Source organism: Sphaeramia orbicularis, chromosome 10 (assembly GCF_902148855.1).
Source record: "Sphaeramia orbicularis chromosome 10, fSphaOr1.1, whole genome shotgun sequence".
Lineage (NCBI taxonomy): Eukaryota > Metazoa > Chordata > Actinopteri > Kurtiformes > Apogonidae > Sphaeramia > Sphaeramia orbicularis.
The window spans coordinates 38,926,514-38,937,210 of record NC_043966.1 but is presented as its reverse complement, the minus strand read 5'-3'; the positions used below and the strand labels follow the sequence as shown (position 1 = coordinate 38,937,210).

General features: G+C 35.9%; 1 long non-coding RNA gene across 1 annotated transcript in view; it reads right to left on the bottom strand.

The window, feature by feature from the left end:
* Positions 1–4,945: 4,945 nt before the first annotated feature.
* The window catches only part of LOC115426671 (uncharacterized), a 12,420-nt gene continuing 6,668 nt past the window's right edge, over positions 4,946–10,697 (bottom strand). The window contains exons 2-3 of the long non-coding RNA XR_003936384.1: positions 10,661–10,667; positions 4,946–4,959 (exon numbers count right to left, since the gene is read on the bottom strand). This is a non-coding gene — a long non-coding RNA (uncharacterized LOC115426671). The remainder of the gene's footprint in view (positions 4,960–10,660; positions 10,668–10,697) is intronic.

Genomic DNA, 10,697 nt, shown 5'->3' with positions numbered 1-10,697 from the left:
TCCTTTGTACCTATCAGGTTCGTACCCCCTCTTTGCATCCTTGGAGGAACTGAAACCCTTTTACGATGTTAAATGCCAGGCACATATTCCTCTGCTGACCAGAATAGATAGTATAGTGGTACCTTGACTTAGGTTTGCCTCAACTTATGAGTTTTCCGAGTTACTTTTCACCTCTTCCAGACACACGGCAAAGCGTTTCAGCACCTCCCCTCTGGACAGCGACCGGACTGTGTTGTGCACAAGAGATAATACCTGTCATACCTAATATCACCATAATCTCCAAATTCAGAATTACACTTAAACAAACTAAAATAAAATACATTTAAAGTAAATACTCATTTTTAATTTTCCAAAGCCACTGGGAGCCACCACAGTGAGCAGAGACATGGTAGATCCACCACCAGAACACCCACTAGTCCTCCAATATTTTTATTTTTATTGGCTCCGACACAGACAACACACAGCTTTCACTGGTATAAGTTATCTATAAGTTAGGGGTGAAACTGGGCTGTTTTTTGGGGGACTGGAATGGATGAGTGATACGGATCGTATTAAATGGGAGTTGAATGTGACTTTAAATTTGGCTCTAGAAAGGGATGTTGGATGAACATCACGAACCAAAATGGAGGAGGAGAGGAAAAGTAACGTTATTAGTTGTCTGCTTAATCTTTACATTACAAAGTTGTTTGCTTGAAGAGTCTTTTTATTTTTGCAAGTCTTAAGTTATATTCTGAGTTATATTTTCCAACTGTATCTTGTATTTTTATTTTAAGAGGTACTGAACAGTCAGGTTTGATTCATGTGTGTGTGTGGTTTTGATTGAACTCACACCTGCCTGTGCTGAACTTAGAGCAAAGGTCATATTCAACCTAACAGATCTAATTTTACATCTTTAGAAAGTAGTTGTGGTAAAGAGAGCATAGAGCAGAAAAACCAGAATATGAACTAGGGGATTTTTGTGGTCAAGACATGCTAGCCTAACAATGCAGGTGCTAAGCCAAAGCAGTGCACATGCAAAACCATGTGCTTTTCTTAGAATTAGCTTATGGAGTGACTGACATGTTCTGCCCAGTAACTAGCATTAACCAATAATAAGCCTACAACGAATGACGTCATTGAATAATGGGAGTCTCCAACAGTCACTAAAGACCATAAAAAGTAACAAAGGAAACTCTTATTGAGTCGGGCTTTTTTGCTTTTTCTCTCTGTAATGAACTGTGTGTTTGATGCTAGATTCTTTGTTTTTTTTTTTTACTTCTGCCTGAAGCAATAAACAAAGCGATTGTTTTAACTTCTTAAATCTCAACCTTGCTTTTTTGATTAATTTTTCTTCATTCTCCTGTTGTGTTTCTCCGACACCGACTTCAAGTGGTAAGTCTTTTACCATTTAAGTGAACCCCCATCTCCCGGCAGTTTGGGTTTTTATCCTAGCCCTTCAAACTTCACTGGGCATCTGAGTAGATAAAGAGACACCGATTTTGTACATTGCATCACGCAGATGTTTCCAGTAATCTGCAAAGTTACTCTTCCGGTGGAACAATAATGGAAAATTTTAGAACAACGATCCATTTAACTAACATAATTGTAGTTTTTTGAGATTCTTGAGTCTACGTGTTTTTCAGATGAATGTCATGGCATGTCCATTATTTTCAATGGGGAAAGTGGATTTGACATAGGAGCAAGGTGAGTTACGAGATCATTCACGGAACAAATTAAACTAATAAGTCAAAGGTACCACTGCATTGCCTCGTGTTACATAAAAGACTAGATTTTTTTTTTCAACAAGTGTATTTATATATTTTCAAAGAAAATAATCCCTCTATGAAAAATAATTAGTAATAAATAATACAAACAAACACAAACGTACATAATAATACAAACAATAATACAGGTGCGAAACAGAACTAAATAAAATAGACATGACTGGGCAGTAACATGCAATATAATTGGTACTATCCGAGACATAAATCATCCGTATCATCCTTAGAAGTCACTGAGGGTCCAAGAGTTAACTTAGTGATCTCAAAGTGAAACGCATTTCAAATAGAATAAAACAAGAACTAATATGTTATTATTTTACTGGTCTGATCCACTAAAACTAAAATGATTTTGACATCATTGATTGTTAATATCTTCAGTGTAATTTTTTACATTTTACAAATTGATCCAACTGGGCCAGATTGGACCCTTTGGTGACCCGGTATTGATGTGCGGACCCTATGTTTGAAACTTGTGGCTTATGACATCATATTTGATTATTATATGCATTTAACCCATAAGACCCAACCATCCACTGGGGACCAAAATCATCTACCAATATAAAATGTTTAATAACTTCAGATTCACTAATCCCATCAATACATGTAAATAATTTGTGTAAAATACAGTTTGTCATCTTTTCAGGGTCATCAGATATGACCCATCTGGACTTTCAGAGGTTCTGTAGTGAATGTGGAAACACCATCATCTTCTACAACATTGATTCACCAGTAAAACCTATGGAATTGGATCAATGACAGTGGATGGACACACTTGATTTTATGTTCAATTAATGATATATTTTCCAAAACAAAAAAAAAGTCGCTTTTTCTAATAACCCTCAACTTTCCTCTGAATTTTCATGAACATCTACATGATAAACTAAATATGGGAAAATACCTGATTTTTATAGAAGAAATGCAAAATACAGAGGATAATATAATAAATGGTGATAAATCACGTAAGAAAGGTTAAATAGAGAGAATAATTCATTTTGGAACTGCCGCAAAAGTCACACTGGGTCTATATGGATTAAAGAACAGTAACCTATTTTCTGTTACATGCCATAAATCAGTGGTTCCCAACCTTTTTTGGCTCGCGACCCCATTTTAACATCACAAATTTCTTCACCCCAGACATTTTTTTAAGCTAAAATTAATTTGTTTTCAATCATGTAATAGTTTGCTATACTATGTTGCAAATAAACATTAATTTCAGATTATATTTAGTCTATATAATGTATATTATTATGGACGGAAGCAGTAAAGCCAGGTCTAGATTACTGCACAAAGTGAGAATTTGATTTTCCTTGGTCAGGATATGTACAGTCAGTCCAGCTTGGACTTACAAGGCTGACAATTAATACTGAACAAACAAGAACTCACACTATGAATTATGAAAGAGCTGCAGCATCTGAAACCGACCACAATGAACATTTGAAAGATAAATAGTACCACAGTGCTTCAGTTTCAGCTTCACAGTTTTATGGATTGTGATTGTCTCTGTCAACACACCATATATTTTTTATTAGTACGTTTTTTTATTATTATTTTTATCAATTACTAGAAATTTCAGGCGACCCCATTTGAATTCCAGGCAACCCCACGTGGGATCCTGACCCCAAGGTTGAAAACCACTGCCATAAATACATGAATATGAGAACAATATTGGTGCTTTAGTTTTTTTAGCTATATCTGAGCATCTGTTACAGCTACCTCTGTTGTTTTCTGCTCTGGGCACTGACATACAAATTTAATTGTCATGAAAAAAAAAAAAAAAAAACAGGCATTTTATGAAGAGTTGAAACCTTTGTAATAATCACTGGCTTTGCTAAGGATCAAGTGCAGCATCGCTTTTTTAAACCAATAATTAATGAGGACGACCTGGTGGCACATATTCACAGAGTCGCTCAAATGATGAAAAGGCGTCGACCTGCACTTACGATCAGTCTGTGAATTGCACAACAACAACAACAACAGGTAGGTATAATGAACGCCAAAGTGACAGCGGCCCACAGATAATTAAAACCAGAGGCTCACACAGAGGGCTGACAGTTGATTCAGTGTGTGAGTTTGCGCTTTATCACTTCCAAACCGTTGTAATATCCAGTATCTATTTACTTGTGCATCCTTCTACAGGGGTTGGACAAAATAATGGAAACACCTTTACCTCAAGATGATAATGCCCCAATCCATACAGCTAGAATTGTTAAAGAATGGCATGAGGAACATTCTAATGAAGTTGAGCATCTCGTATGGCCGGCACAGTCCCCAGACCTCAACATTATTGAGCATTTATGGTCAGTTTTAGACATTCAAGTAAGACGTCGATTTCCACCGCCGTCATCTCTAAAAGAGTTGGAGGGTATTCTAACTGAAGAATGGCTTAAAATTCCTTCGGAAACAATTCACAAGTTGTATGAATCAATACCTCGGAGAATTGAGGCTGTAATTGCCGCAAAAGGCGGACCTACACCATATTAAATTATATTTTGTTGATTTTTTAAGGTGTTTCCATTATTTTGTCCAACCCCTGTATATTTTCCACCTACTTCTTTATACCCCCCTCGTCTCTAAGCACGTGCAGGATAGTGCCGGTAATAAACATTCTTGTCATCCTCGTACTGTAATTAAGATAAACTGCATGCATATAGTGTGTGTGCCGTTACCCATTTCCATGTAATGTAACCCCCCTTATCTGTTTGTGTTTTCTATTCTTGTGTTTGACTACGGAATGAAGTCATTCTGCTCTTATTGAAACCTTAATTAGATTGTCTTTAGGCACTAAGCCGGTTAATGGAGTTTAATTAGGTTTTGTCTGTACCTCACCCAATAAAAACATGCAAGACTTGGGCAAATTATTTATCTCTCTTCTACAGAATTAGAGATTACAGTCAATATACAGTATTTTGGCAGAAATTCACATCTACACTCAGACTATGATGAAATTAAGTCCACTAGTAGAATGAGAAGAAGGTTGTGTTCAATAAGCTGCACCTTCAATAGTGCACTTATAAATATAACATTATATATAGAGACAGTTTAACCCATAAAGACCCAGTGCTACTTTTGTGTCAGTCCCCACATGATTTACTTTCTCTATATTTAACCTTTCTTAAGTGATTTATCATAATTTATTTTAATGTTATCCCCTTCATTTTAAGTTTTTAAGTGAAAATCAGGTATTTTCCCATATTTAACCCTTTCATGCACAAATTATGAGAACCTTAATCAAAAATTTTTCTGGAGTGTTTTTATTCCTCTTTCGGCATGAAAAAAACAATACGATTGAAAATTTTCTTCTGAAAAATAAATAAAATAAAATGAAAATAATAACATTTTTAAAAAAAAATACATATAAAAAAATAATAATGAAAAAAAAAAAAATCTTATGAACCTATTTTTCATGAAATTGTAAAAATGTCCACTCAGCTGGACACCACACATTTACTTTTTGACGCACAGAAACATGTATTTACTGATAAATTGTGTGAAAACTATGGGGAGGGCTTGTGATTCTTGGGGTTTATGCTCAGGGGACATCTACATAATGTTACCAATTCATGTCAGAAAACATATGTAGTGTCTTAAAACTTTAATAAAGATATGTGTAAAAAAACAAAACAAAAAAAAATGGAAAGAACAACAAAATCCATGAATATACATGAAAACAGCTGTAGAATAGCTGTCCACTGTAGCAACCACTATGCACAAAAGGGTTAATTCACTGATCATGTAAATGTTCATTAAAGCTCAGATTAAAGTTGAGGGTTATTATATCAAAAACAGAGAAAACACAAGAAAAGGTGACTTTTTCAGTAAAATTTATCATTAACTTAACATAAACCAAGGGTTTCCATACACCGTCATTTACTGAACTCCTTTGGTTTTACTAGTGAATCAATGCTGTAGAAGATGTTTCCATGGTAACTGCGAAGCCTCTGAATGTCCAAAAGTGTCATATCTGATGACCATTAAAAGATGACAAACTGCATTTTACGCCAATTATTTACATGTATCGATAGGTTTAGCGGTTCAGAAGTTATTAAACATTTTAGATCAGTTGATGGTTTTGGTCTTTATGGGTTAAAAGGTGCTTTAACAATTTGCAGAGCTGTGGGAAATGACAGACATGGACGACTTTCACATAACCCAGTCATTTCTTTCATTATAAATATGAAAATAATAATTATAACTGCTTCAATTTCAAGCCTTTTACTATATATTTTAACTTTGTCCCTTCAGTGTTAGTGTTTCATGTTTATTTATGTTTTTTTAAAACATAATCATGCGGTGGTTCCGCTGGATGCTCTGTAACAGAATGTCCAAAAATACCCCTCATTTTCTGATGACCATGAATTGATGACAAACTGTATTTTACACCAGTTATTTACATGTATTGATAGGATTAATGGATCAGCGGGTATTAAACAGTTTAGATCAGTAGATGCTTATGGTCATCAGTGCATGTTTGGGTCTTTATTAGTTAATTATTAAATTAAGTATAATTTCAAGTAGCTAATAAAAGTACAAACTAGATATGTTTTTTTTTTGTATTATCCCACAGTCTGAAGAAGCTGTAAAAGACAGATTTGCACCCAGGGTTAGGGTTAGCAGGTTCATCTATTATGCATTAATAAGTTTCATTTAACCACCATTAGCATATCTTTAAAAAAAAAAAAAAAAAGTAAATAAATCATTTGCCAATCATGTGGGAACACTGAATGATGGTTAAGGGTGACAGACAAATGAAGTGCTGATCCCATTTGGATGGTGCTATCAACTACTCGTGTGGGTTTGTCCATTTAAAATACTTGTACAATTAGGTTGCACGCACATCAACACCAAGATAATGTGTAACCAAGCTTTACAGAGTAATGCTTAAAGGTGGGGTCTGAGATCTTGGAAAAACGGCTCGAGCTAGTTACATTTTGAAAATACTCAGTTCAGAAGTCCAAACCCTTTTCTTCAGACGACCCTCCGAAGCCACGCCTCCAGAGTAGAGGTATGCGCAATGCTTGTTCCCGAGGGTTCACGAGCGCTGCACGGCATCAATTAGCCATGAGGCTCTGCTCTGCTCCATACCCGGGTTGGGCTCCGACGCCATCTACGGTCCGGTCCGGCCGAACCGTCTCCAACATCGGCTGAGGCTCCGTCCCCTGCTCTGGTCCTGTACGCCTCAGGTTCCTACCCCGACTGAGCCTCCGGCTCCCATATCCTCTAACACCCCCACGCTCTTCCAGAACAGCCCCAGTTCAGACCTATGTGACTAATGGTACATTTCCTTGTGGTTTATGTTAGTGACAGAACAGTTTGCCGGTGAACTTTCCATCCTAATAGAACTAATATAGCGAGGTTCTGGCTGTGCTTCCTGTACAAGCGCTCCAGCCTGTGGGAAGGCGAGGAGGGGCACGCGCAGAGGGGGGACGGGGGGAGGGGTGAATGGCAGCTGAGTGTGATAGACATATCACCGTTTAATCATTTCGAGTGGGCGCTCAAAATGATTGGATGGTGTTTTTCCAGTCCTACCCGTTCCACAGGTGACTGATTTTTTTTAATTTTTGTGGTAGACCATTTAATTAATTGTTGTAATCGGGGTGTGAAGGGGATTTTCAGGAATATAATAAAAAATGCTCCAGGAAACATCTCAGACTTTAAAATAGGGATACACCGGTACCGATACCAGTATCAGGTATTGAGTCTGATACTCAGTGTATGTACTTGTACTCGTAAAAGTACTCCAATACAACTGCACCGATACCACTTACTCGCAGCAGTTAAGTGCAGCAGGTATGCAGTGTCGGAGTAATGTCAGCAGTGTGGAGATTTTTCAAAATAAAAGACGGTGACAAAAGTAACACTGACTGTAAGTAACATTAAAGATACAGATGGATACAGACTGAGTGTTCTATCCGTTTTCCAGGTGATGGCGGATGCATACCCAGACAGAGAATACCACCGGGAACAGCGGGGGTAAAGGATCTGTTCAAAGAGCGACTGTGTGAGTTAGAGAAAAACTACTGACAGATTTATGACAACTACCCTCATCAATATCAGTATCAACATTAGTATCCCAGTAGTGTTACCTCTGTTGTCACCATGTTTATTATTACGGACTTTCTTCTTCTTCTCAAAAAAACTTTACTTTTTTCATGGTATTTGTCCAGCATAGTTAATTAAGAGCAGCGCCCCCTGGTGGATTGATTGAGAAACGCTCATTCCAACACATTAAATGTCAGTAGCAGCACTTTGTTCCAGTCAGACTAATGACAATGTTAATAAAGCACATTTTCAAAAGTAACTAAGAACTGTAATGGTATTATTAAGTACTCATATCAGTACTTGGTATCGGCAAGTACTCAAATGTAAGTACTTGTACTCGGTGTGGAAAAAAGGGGAATTGGTGCATCCCTAGCTTAAAACATCTTAAAATAACATGGATAATAATAAACTTCAAAACAACATTTAATTTATAGATTGATATTTTATTGAAACCAAGTAATAGACTTAAAAGAAACAACATATGCAAAAGAATACTCTCATAACAAGTAATAGAGTAGACCTAGATAACTTTTTAGGTTAGAAATGGGTCAAATTAATGTTAGAGCTCCCTCTAGAGGCTGTAGAGGGTAGGAAAGCAGAAGTGAACAGAGATGACATCTACACAGAGGATTAGTCGACTGGATGTGTAATGTAAACTTTTTTTTTCTCCCACCTGTTACAACTTTTCAGTTCCTCAGAAAAGTAAGACAGGACTGTTTTAAGAGACTGATAGAAACCTGGAGCTAAAGAACATAATATTTGAGTGCTTTGTTCAAAAAGAGAATATTGAGAATGAGTGAACTGCTGGCATTTCATGTTTAAGTTACAGATACTGTCTCACACATCTTGAGCTGAATGTGAATTTTGAGTTTGATTTTGAACTAAAGTTAACCTAATTTTAATTATTGAAACTGAGCTTTATTAGAGAACTTAGAATAAACTTGAACATCCAGTTAGGTATCTAGAAATTGGATCTTCTTCTTCTTCTTACCTTGCTACTTGTTTCTACTAGTACTTTACAGTGTGCAATTTGCCTGTTGTTTTTTTTTCTCTCGATACTGTTACCTTTTTTTTGGGTTATTGTTTTGCTATTTTCTCGTAGTATTTCTTGAGCATTTTGCCCAAAGGATCAATAAAGGTCAATCTAATCTAATCTAATCTAATCTGATCTAATCTAAATATTTTACATTGTTTTAAATGGATACCAAGCTAGAAGGAAATAAGATTTAATTTAACAAACAGGAAACAAATAGGAATCTAAAGACAGTGTTTAGGGGAACACAAGGATAGAAGGGAAATTTGAATACTTTGATTTGTAAATTTGGTATTTTTACTATTCCTGAATGAAAACTTCTGAGCTTTGTACCTGTATATAATTTTTTTTTTTTTTTTATACTATGCCTTTAAAGTTACTTAAACCACCTACTTGTGTGATTACTGCCTCCTGATAAGAACCCTAAGTATTCTAATGGCCCAGATCACGTCTAGTTGTGTGCACGTATTCTGTCTAAACAGGCGTTACAGATGGCTACCTTCAATCTTCATGACATTTTAACAGGATTTAGGGAGGTGAAAATCACATTGAGTTCACATTGAAACTGCAGAGACATCTACAGCAAGTCCGACCAGACTGTGGAAACACAAACTTACAATGACATCACTTTTTTTTTTTTGTTTTTTTTTCTTTCACAGTCTGATACGACTAGGGTTTCTCCTCTACTAAGTTAACCCATTCACACAGGTGTCACTCTGCTCTTTTCCGTAGTGTTTATCAAATGCTCCTTTAGCAGTGTTGAGCCGCATTATGTAATAAATTCCCATTATGTAATAAAAGTTCAAAATGTAATAAGAATGTCACGTCATATTGTAATAAAGCCACATTATGTAATAAACTGACACATTTTGTAATAAACTACCTCAATGCATTATGTAGTAAATTTTTTCGCATTATGTAGTAAGTTATTACAATTTGAGAAATTTATGACAAAATGCACTTGACACATTTTTATTTTCATCTGTAAACTGTGTGGTTAAAGTCCTGATTCCATTACCTGTAGTTCCTGTGACTAATTTCTTCTAAACTGCTCTGAAATTATATTAATTTAGACTGTTATTACATAATGAACCTTGTTATTACATTTTTTAAAAAAAATAAAAATGTGTCAAAATGCGTTGACATAGTTTATTACAAAATGCATCAGTTTATTACATAATGCGGCTTTATTACAAGATGACGTGACATTCTTATTACATTTTGGACTTTTATTACATAATGGGAATTTATTACATAATGCAGCTCAACAAGCAGGTACTAGTTAAATGTCCTGTGTGTTTTCAACCCTATGAATACTGATATAACATGATATCTTTGATCAACTTTAAGTAACATTAGCATTGTTTTCGGTGCTCATGATTGGCATGCTAGCAGTTTAGCATGATAGCTAAATGTGCATTTTCAGCCCCTGTGTTTAGATGTAAAATTTCATTACTATTTGTGTAATGATTCTTACCTTATATTAAGAACACATAAAAATTGCAGTTTTGTAGGCTACATTTGCTCATTTAAGGCAGGGGTGTCAAACTCATTTAAGTTCAGGGTCCACATATTCGGGTGTTCTCAGTGTATTCAATACTGAGAAAACAGTCTGTATTTGGGCCAATCGCTGTGAAATATGCACTGTCTTTTCTATATCAAACCAATCACAAGTCTGCAGGGTGGGAGTTTCAAAATGCATCATAAGCACTGACTTTTTTTTGTCGTCAGTCAAAGTCAGTTCCAATTCCACAAATGTCTTTACAGCTGTTGTCGGTTATTTACTTAATTCAAAAATAAGGATCATCCTTATCTGTGATTGGTTTACTCAGCACCTTTAGTCCCGCTGAGGGTGAGCAGGTGTC